Below are 10,314 nucleotides of genomic sequence, written 5' to 3'. Positions count from 1 at the left end.
TGGCGCACATGCCCATTAGCCTGACACACGCTGGTGCCCAAATTCTCGGCACTTTATTTTTGACATTATGATTTGAACCGGTGGTGATTTGTGTCCAGGTGCCTTGCAAGAGGATCCAGGGCGGCAGAAATGGAGACGTCGCAGGAGCTTTTTCAACAGCAGCCTCCAGAGCGAATCACGCGAACCACAGTAACATCACCAACCACACCAGCATCACCTACTACCCTTACTACCAGCACTCTCTCTCCGTGGCTGCCGTCCTGACCGTGGCCTACCTCTTCATTTTCCTGCTGTGCATGGTGGGAAACGGCTTGGTGTCTGATTGTGCTGGAGAACCGGCGGATGAGGACGGTCACCAACCTCTTCATCCTCAACCTGGCCGTGGCGACCTTCTGGTGGGCGTCTTCTGCATCCCGACCACCCTGGTGGACAACCTCATTACAGGTAACCGTCCTGGTCTCATAAAAAGAGGCCCTTTTTTAAAAGGTGTCATTTCTAGTGTTCATTCTTTGGTAAGCAGCTGTGATATGTGGTGTCTCGCTGAAAAGTGCATCCCGGGGGTTTATATCGTGACACCAGGAAGCAGGTAACACATGCATTCTGTTCCTTAGCTGAAACTTCTCCAGCACTTGTGGCTAAAAGAACACCTTTCGAGCGTCTCTTTTATTTTGAGCTGAACCTGAGGAAGGTTTGTTCTTATCCACTGCATTACAGAGGCTTTTACATCAATCCCGCGGTTCTCAGTCTAGTGCTAAACCCATGCAGCATTGACCTATTCTGACATTCACCGGCGGCTGCATTTATGTCAATCCGTATGTTTGCTCTTGCTATTGGACTTTGGCTCTATAAAACAAAAGGCTCTAATCAAATACTGGATTCAGGTCAGAACTGGACAAAAACGCTGCTCTGGACCACATTTACGCCAGCTGGAGCTTGCCGACACTCTTTCTGAGAAAAGCAGAGCTGAAAGCAGTGTGTCTGGTCTTGATAGTTCAGTCAGAAGTGGACATTTTGCAAATTGTGTAAATGTCGCTCCGAACAAGTCCAGACAAGAAGGTGTCGCCTCACAATGAAAGTCAATGGGGTCCAAAAAAACTTCGAATGAAACTGGATTAAAGTCAAATAGGAAAATGAATTAAAACAAAATGACTAACATGCTCAATAATTTGATTAAAACACATGTTATGAAATAAAAACAATGCTAAAATAATGGAAAATTGGTTAATAACAGTAATAAAAAAATCTGTTGTTTGGTCACTTACATTTACCTGTAAGTGACCAAACCCTAATTAATGTAATTAATATTATTAATAATAATAATAATAATGAAAATATTAATAATTAATAAATATTAAATAAATAAAATGAAATTGGATTAAAGCCAAATAGCTATTAAAACACATAAGCATGCCATTATGAAATAAAAAATAATGGAAAAATTGGTTAATAAAAGTAATTAAAAAATCTGTTACATGCCAAAATAATATTGTCTCAACATTGAGTTTAATGTAAATGTTTTATAAATTTGAATGCAGCAAAATTGTAAATGTGAAAGAAAAATGATGAAGGTTTGTACATTAGCGCACTTTAGTGGTGTAATTTTTAGAGGAGATTGGCATAAAAATAATCGATTTTTCTAATAAAATAAAGCATACGGGTTAAATAAAACAACTTTTAGTTTTGATTTGAAGCAATCGGGCAACTGATTTTCAGCAAAACAGATATGATTAAAATCTCCTTTGATCATTTAATGAAGTGAAATATCAAGTTGTGCGGCGCTTGCTGTGAGCAGCCTGAAAGGGTCCTAACGCCTCTTGCCAAATATAATGATCAGAATAGCGTCGTGCACGTAACACCGACACCGGAAACCACGAGGCGCTCTGATCACCAGGCTCTGGGGTTTTCAGCCCTTTGCCCTCCGCCAGCGCTCTCTCTCAACACAGTCTTTGCCACGGCCTTTAAAAGGCTTTAAGGCGTATGCGTGTATATACTTCAGAACATGACGTACAGCGTGTGTGTCCTGCTGCTATTTGTGCGAAAGCTAGAATCTCTGCTAGGGCACTTAGCACCGCAAGAACGGATCAGCTCAGAGAAGTTAGTCTGCCTCTTTCTCAGTTTTTTTAGCAACCCGTTTAGTTTACACGTCTCTCGTGGTCAGATGCGCTCAAATCGATGCCTCGCGTACAATTAGTTGTGTTTTAGTGAAGTAGCATTATTTCAGGACGGTTCAGTATAATGCAAAACCCTGATCACTGTCTGTGGGTGCGTCTTCTGCAATAACGATTGCACGTTGTCCTTTGCGTTCTCCTCCATCATCTTAAAGTCGTCTGCGTCTTTGAACATGACTCACGAAGTGAGTGCACGCAGCGTCTCTGATTGCTTTACAGATGCTCACTTCCTGGAGAAAAAGCGTTTTAAGTGTTAGTTCGCTCTAGCATTTCCCCAAAAGCGGCAAACACAGCGGAAACTCGCACTTTCGGACACAATTACTGCAGAACCGCTTGGCTTAGTTTGACTCGTCCTTTTATTCATTTGACAGATGTTTTTATCCAGCGACTCACGTGGCGTTGCATTCAAGGTGGTTATCAATTAATCATCATGTAAACATTATGTATGCCTATTGTTTAGTAGGCGAGAGGAATGATTGTTTATGCTTGCTCCGGTGAGAACAGAACTGGGAGTATCGATCGCTTTCTTCATAAGACATCAGAATGTGCTTCAGCCCAGTCACCGGCCGTTTTGAACCTTTTCTCTGTCCTGTCCAGATGTTTTAATGTCTCTTGCGGACCACCCTTCCTGGCTGTCCACAATCAGGGACTTCTTCTGCTGGAACACACACACATGCAGAATAAAGAAAATAAACGAATGCTCCTTCTTTTGAACTTTCTATTTGTCAAAGAATGAATGAATGCGAATAAAGAAATCAATAAAAATAAAATGGTTACACATGTGGCAAATACTTACTAATAGCAAGAGGTTATGCATATTCACAAGTGACCAAACCCTAACTAAATGTAGTTATTAATATTAATATTAATATTATTAATAATAATAACAACAACAATATAGTAATTAATAAATATTAAATAAATAAATAAATGAATATTAAATAAATAAATATTAAATAATTATTAATATTGCTCAATGTATAATTACATTGTAAAAAGACACTTAAATAATAAACTGTAACACTTTTACTTGACTTTAACAGTCCTTGTCCACCTGTAAATGCTATATGCACTTTTATTATATTAGTAATTACAATAACTAGATACTAACTCTATAGCCTTAACACTTTAGTTTTTAGGTGCACTGGATACTGTAAAATAAAAAAGTGCAACCAAACGTTGTGCTGGTTTATTTCTCCCAAACCTCAATTACTTGTGTGATATGACTGAATATGACTGAATATGACTGAATATGACTGAAAGCAATGATTTTAGCTTAGTGAGGGTATGTCTGTTTGATTTAGTTTATTGAGGGGAATGACTCAGACTCATTCAAACTAGAAATCTGTGTGCAGTTCAGAGTTTATTATTTGGTTTATTTTTATTCTCTCTCTCTGTGTATATATATATATATATATATATATATATATATATATATATATATATATATATATATATGAAAGAAAGAAAGTAATAAAATAATAAAATAAAATAAAAATAATAATAATAATAATAAAAAATGATAGATTTTCTGAGATACTGAATTTTCATTAGTTATCATTATTAATTCATAATTTAAAAATAAACTTTTGAAATATATCAGTCCGTGTGTAATGAATGAATATGGCATAGAACATAGTTATATATGAATATTGTTTCATTTTTAATGGAATTACTGAAATAAATCCACTTTTGATGTTATTCTAATTCTATGACCAGCACCTGTATGTGTGTGTGTGTGTATATATATATATATATATATATATATATATATATATATATATATATATATACAGTTGTTGCTGGTCATGTGTTTTTGTGTGATTCTCACAATAAGATGAACAGATGTGAGCTCCAGTAAAACATCTGGAAAGTGTTCATTCCTGCTCCATCTAGCCACTAATGTCCCGCTCCTGGATTGCCGTGTTTGTTTTCATCCGTGTGCTCTGAGACCTAGTTTCTGTGACTGATAATGTTGAGGTGTGTGTCATCAACGATCCCCATCATCTCCTCTTTAGAAGTTCTGTTCAGAGTTTCTTGGTCAGTACTTTATACTGTACAGTGCTTTGATGCAACCTGTGTTGTTAAAAGCGCTATAGAAATAAAAATGATTGATTGATTGATTGATTGATAAGTGTGTATAAGTGCTACCCTTCTCTGTGTGGATTACTTCAAGACTTTCATCTTCACGTGTTTCTAAAGGAGTCAGCGACTGTACAGTTCTCAGGAATCCCAGAGAAATGAGTACCTTGAATTAATGGATAAAAGCATCAGATGAACACAATAACTGCCGAGAAAGAACTGCGCTCCTGAGAAAATGTCAATGCAGCTTGATTAAGTGCATATAGTGAAAAGCATTGCAATTTTATTTCTGTACCCATAAGATCCTTACACTATAAAATAAAGTCATTGTCCGCCGAGACATTAGCTATATAAATGAGCGGATGTGTCAATGTTAGCAGATATTCTGAATTGTGAGGCAATGAAAAGCAGGGCTCTTGGGGTTCGAGAAGGGCCCTGTTGTTAAAGTAAAGTGAAAAAAAACCCCATCTTTCTTCCAAGCGGTAGTTTTGTACAAAAGATTGAGGAGGATTCTTTATCTCCTCTCATACGACGTGTGTAAGACTCAGACATCCTGCTGAGAAAACCAGACGAATCTTTTACTCGGCGCTCAACAATCTGTCACCTAAAAGATGTGTGTGTGTGTGTGTGTGTGTGTGTGTTTAGTGTAGCACAATTTGCCTTGTCAGTCATTTCATATTTTTCTCTTTTCCCCCAAGGTTGGCCGTTCACGAACACCGTGTGTAAGATGAGCGGTCTGGTGCAGGGCATGTCGGTCTCGGCCTCCGTCTTCACGCTGGTGGCCATCGCCGTGGACAGGTCGGTGCTGACCACACGGGATTAAACCTCACCATACGCTTCAGAAACTAATTCTGAGAGGGGAAGAGAGTATCGTCACATTATTTCCAGTGACGATTACACTGTAAAAACGCTGGGTAATTATACATGGGTCGTTTGGTAAAAAACAGTAAAAAATGGCCATGATTTAAATAATAAAAAACTGAAAATGCTACAATAAAAACCTGTTAAATGGTTAATGGTAAGCTCCCCTAATATATACGGTAAAAAACTGCAATGGAAATACCATTTTTGGAAGTGAAAAAGAATGTAAAATTTACAGAAAAAAATATACATATAAAAAATGATTGCATTAATTCTTCTTGATTTTTTTCTCATCTGTTATGTTTATTAGGGTTGTGATGTCTACCCCTGGTTTCACAGACAAGGCTTAAGTCTAGTCCTAAATTAAAATTGAAATCCGAGCTGTTTTAAATGAATAAAGACTTGCACTGAGCGATCTTAAAACATATCAGCGCCTTTGTTTTGTCTCAAAAGCACACCAGTAATGTTTAGTTTTTTCCTAAGTGTGATTATAATAATTCTGTGAAACTGGTCCATAATGTTGTTAAAAGTTTAATCACCGTATTTATATTATTATTTAAAAAGCTGCGTGTGATGGGTTTTGGTTCATCGCCCCTGAAGTTGTTGGTTATCAGTGTATTTCAAAGTGCTTTAATAGGTTGGTATATTAGCATCGTATCAGTTCCATTGAAATTGCGGTATTTAATTGTAATTGTGGAAGTTGGAAAATTTGAAGATGTAAACAGCAAAGCCTAAAATGTTGCTATCGTATTTTTACTGTAGAATTCTAGCAAAGCAATTTCTGCTTACCGTTAATTTTACGTCATTTTAAACGTAACCATTCCTGTGATCAAAGCTGATCTCTTTCCAGTATCATTACTCCTGTTTTCAGAGTCACATAATCCTTCAGGAATCATTTTGATTTATCATTTATCATTTATTTATATATATATATATATATATATATATATATATATATATATATATATATATATATATATATATACAATATATATATATATATATATACAGTATATATACATATATATACAATATATATATATATATATTACACACTCTATCATACACACTACAACGAATAAGAATCACTATTGAAAAGATTTAGCAAATTAAAAACTAAATACATTATGCATTAAAAGTAATGTCATTTGGTAATTGCCATAGTAACAATATAAAAAGAATGTCAATGGTTCTGAAATAGCCTTACTTTACTTCATTCAAAGTATAATTTCCTTCTTGTTCTTGGTTAGATTTTTGGCTGAGATGTGACCTGGACATTGTGAGATCGACCCATTAATTTGTTCAGTGCTTCAAAAAGAACATTTCTCATTTTGCATAATGTCATAATGGCTGCACTTTTTAGCGAGACATGAAATTTGTACCTACATGTACATATCACTGCAGTTTCAAAGAAATGAACACTAGAGGCAGTGTTCACTTTTTATTCCTTTTATCACAAGTTTCGATGAAAGCATAATTATTATTAACACAATATTAATAGGCTGGGATATTTGAAAACCGATGCATTACACATATCCAGCTTCATATCTATGTTTTCATAGCCGGTAAGTTTGTTGGGTAGATCACAGAGTACAGAGATGTGAGAGGCGAGGAGCTCTGATTCAAGCCCATGAATAACAAAACAGGTCGAATTTAAAATGAAGTAGAAATAGCACTGCTGCTTCAACAAATGCATTTTATATCAGTTTTGCATCAGTTAACTATTGGGTAGGTTTAGAGTTGGATTTGGTGTAAGGCATATTTCCAGACACGACATTTACTTTTAGCTCACGATCCACCGATATTTATATTCTGAACCATTGCTGTACATACCTGTATTAACATAATATGTAAAATGTGCCAGAGTTCACATATTGAACTTGTGTTTTAGCGCCATTTAGTGGACATTTCTCTTTGAAACTGCCAGCGGACGCGTGCTGTAAAGCACATAAAATGGTTTTGCACAAGAAAAGTGCAATGGTATGTATTTTTATGAGACATGCAAGTAAATAAAATCGGTTATATTTTTAAGAGTAATGCATTACTTTAAAAAGTGTTTATAATAGAGTATTTGAGAACTATTACGGTAAAGGCAGAAGATTTAACTCGGTTCCACGTTCTCCTCCAGGTTTCGTTGCATCGTAGTATCCCTTCCAGCTCAAACTGACGGCCTGCTGGTGGCCAAGTGACCATAGTGATGATCTGGGGCTCGGGTGGTGATTATGTGTCCGTCGCGCGGTCACTTTAACCGTGAAGAGAGTGGAGCACCACTACATGGTCCACGACGAAGACTACAACCACACATACCCTCTGTTCTCCTGCTTCGAGAACTGGGCCAGCCCACAGATGAGGAAGGTCTACACCACCGTCTGTTCGCTCACATCTATCTCATCCCTCTCCACGCTGATCACGCTCATGCAACGGACGCGATCGATCAAGCTCACACCACCTCGGTCATCTCCGGGAGCGACCAGCAGGAGAGCGCAGTCCCACCAGGAAGGAAGGCCGCTCCATTTCCCCAGAAGAAGATTAAAGTGATTAAGATGCTGAGCGTGGTGGCGCTTTTTATTCACGCCTCTCCTGGCTGCCTCTCTGGACTCTGATGCTCCTCACCGACACGGCGGGTCTTAACGAGCGACGAGCTGGATCTTCTGAGAAGCGGCTATGTGTTTCGTTGCAGCTCACTGGCTGGCGTTTTCCAACTCCAGCGTCAACCCTGTATCTACGGCTACTATAATGAGAACTTCAAGCGGGGTTTTCAGGCGGTGTGCAGAACGCATTCGTGCTGCTGCGGCGGCGAGGTGAAGACGAGGAGCAGACCCGCGACGGAAGTCCAGAGGAGACGCGAGGGATCCCCGCGGTCAGCTCTCTAATCCCTTGGCCTTTGGTGGAAGGAACTGGGTTTACACCGACGGAGACGTGAAGGACTCCAGGACCTGTCTGGAGCTGGAGCACAGGAGAACCATTCGACTCTGTAATAACTCGGTCTGCTCGGATGACACCGGATCCAGCGTGGGATCCGGGATTAAAGGGGGTCATGAACCAGAAAGTGTTTCATGGACGGAGGAGGCAGAGAAAATAAGCCCGGTCAGGAGTGGGTAAAAAACCAAGCCTGGGACCAGTAGATGGATTATTCAAGAGACTTTCAGACCTTTCACTTAATCAGCAGGACGATTCGGCCTAAACATGTCTTTTGTGAAAACTATTATCTTCAACGGTTTGACAGCACACGAGGGTTCAATGCTCGCTAACACACAAACAAACACTCAAAACAAGCTGCAAATACCTGCACACACACACACACACACACACACACACACACACACACACACACACAAATGAGCCATGTCTTTTTTTTGTGTATTTTCTTTTCATTTGTATAAATCCATGGTTTATTTATGCATCGTTTAACTATATAGTAAACATTTTTATTAAACTACACATTTATTTGTTTAATGAACTGAACGTAATATCAAAAGAGAACAGGAGTAATAGATTGGTGTATAAAGTGACAGATCAAGCACTTAATTTGTTATTGAATGCAGAGATGGTCTCTGTTATATAATCAGAGAACCGCCAGAAATGAAGTGTCCCTACTAAAGCAAAGGACAAATCCTCACCTTTCAGAGCAAGCACTGACCCTGGAGCACAAAACCGTCAAAGGGATATTTTTTTGTTAGGATTTATGCATCATAACAGAAGCTGAATAAATTATTTTTCCATATTAATGTCTGGTTTATTCTGATGCAACTGTTTGAAAATCTGGAATCCAGAGGAGCAAAGAAAACCATCTTTAAAGTTCTCTTAGCAATGCATGTCAATAAATGAAGCTTTAATTTACAAAATATCTTCACACTAACATTATCTTTACATAAAATCACATATTTTGGCAATAAAGAAGAAGGGTATCATTTGGACTTGCTACAGATACACCTGTGCTCCTGGTCTGTGTCTGTAGGGCATTTCTTCCTTTTGTTTGTGTTGAGCATGTGTGTGTTATACAATTGATGTAAGATACTTTCTTAATTTGGTATATCTTTTTTTTTTATTTTTTTATTTGCAGAGCACAGAGCCCTCCCGAACGTAGAAATTCGACGACTTTTTGTACAAGAAAGACCTTTGGGCTGAAAATGTCCCTATTTCAAGCTTCCTACGAGCGTACATGAGCCACAAACTAAAGTCATTTATAAAGAAATACTGTACGGTAAACCATGTTTACAGAGATTCTACTGGTATATAGCCGAACTAGCCACCGTGTCATCTGCAGATTAAAATATCAACTTTTGACTTAATTTAACAACATTTTAAGTTCAAAGGTACAGATTTTTGGTAACACTTTATTTTAAGGTGTTCTTGTTACACATGAAATCGATCTACTATTAACTAAATAATTATGCATGATTGAGCATGCATTTAGTTAATTCATAGTAATAAATGTATAATTACACTATAATAACGACACTTTCAAATAAAGTGTCACTCTTTTAAACCTTATTTATAATTAACTATTAATTCCTTATATTAATGTACATGTATTACCAAAGGCTCCCCAGTATGGCAGCTTTGTACCTTTTCCCTGAATTCCACGCAAGACATGCCGTTCACGGAATTCTTTTTTAAAAATTACATTTTAAAGCGTCTTAATGTTATTGATACTCTGTAGGTTTGTGGAATGGCGTTTAAGCGGCGTTTTCACCGGATCAACGGCAAGCTGCGCTGCGCCAACTGGGCGTGTTGTCTTTTCAGTGGAAAAGACTATTGCGCGAATGCACAAATCTTTGCGCCTGAGACGTGTATATGTATTGCTCATTATCGTGTTCGTGATACCGTCGCTGTATGCTTAAATCCGTGTTGAACCAAAGGGACGAACGCTATTCGAGCTGCTGTAAGCGTGACCAGTTGTATACCTCAGATGTTTATATTTTAGTAGTGACTGTATCCTTCAACAGCAATTCTCTGTGCCAAGTGAAAGCTACTGCTTTAGTGCATTGATATCTAATTCTCACTTAATGCTGTAATGGCGAGATGAATATGCCGTAAAATGGACTGCAAGGGAATGAATGTGACGTGAACATGAAAACATCTCAGCTCTTGAGAAGGTCGCTAACAAAACCGTACAAGAGACAATCTTACACTGACGAGGAGGAGCAGGCGTTTAGAATAATTACTTCGGTTAAATGAGATTGAAATGAATTAGCCGAGC

Source organism: Puntigrus tetrazona, chromosome 5 (genome assembly GCF_018831695.1).
Source record: "Puntigrus tetrazona isolate hp1 chromosome 5, ASM1883169v1, whole genome shotgun sequence".
In the NCBI taxonomy this organism is placed as follows: Eukaryota; Metazoa; Chordata; class Actinopteri; order Cypriniformes; family Cyprinidae; genus Puntigrus; species Puntigrus tetrazona.
Note: the sequence above shows the minus strand (reverse complement) of the source record.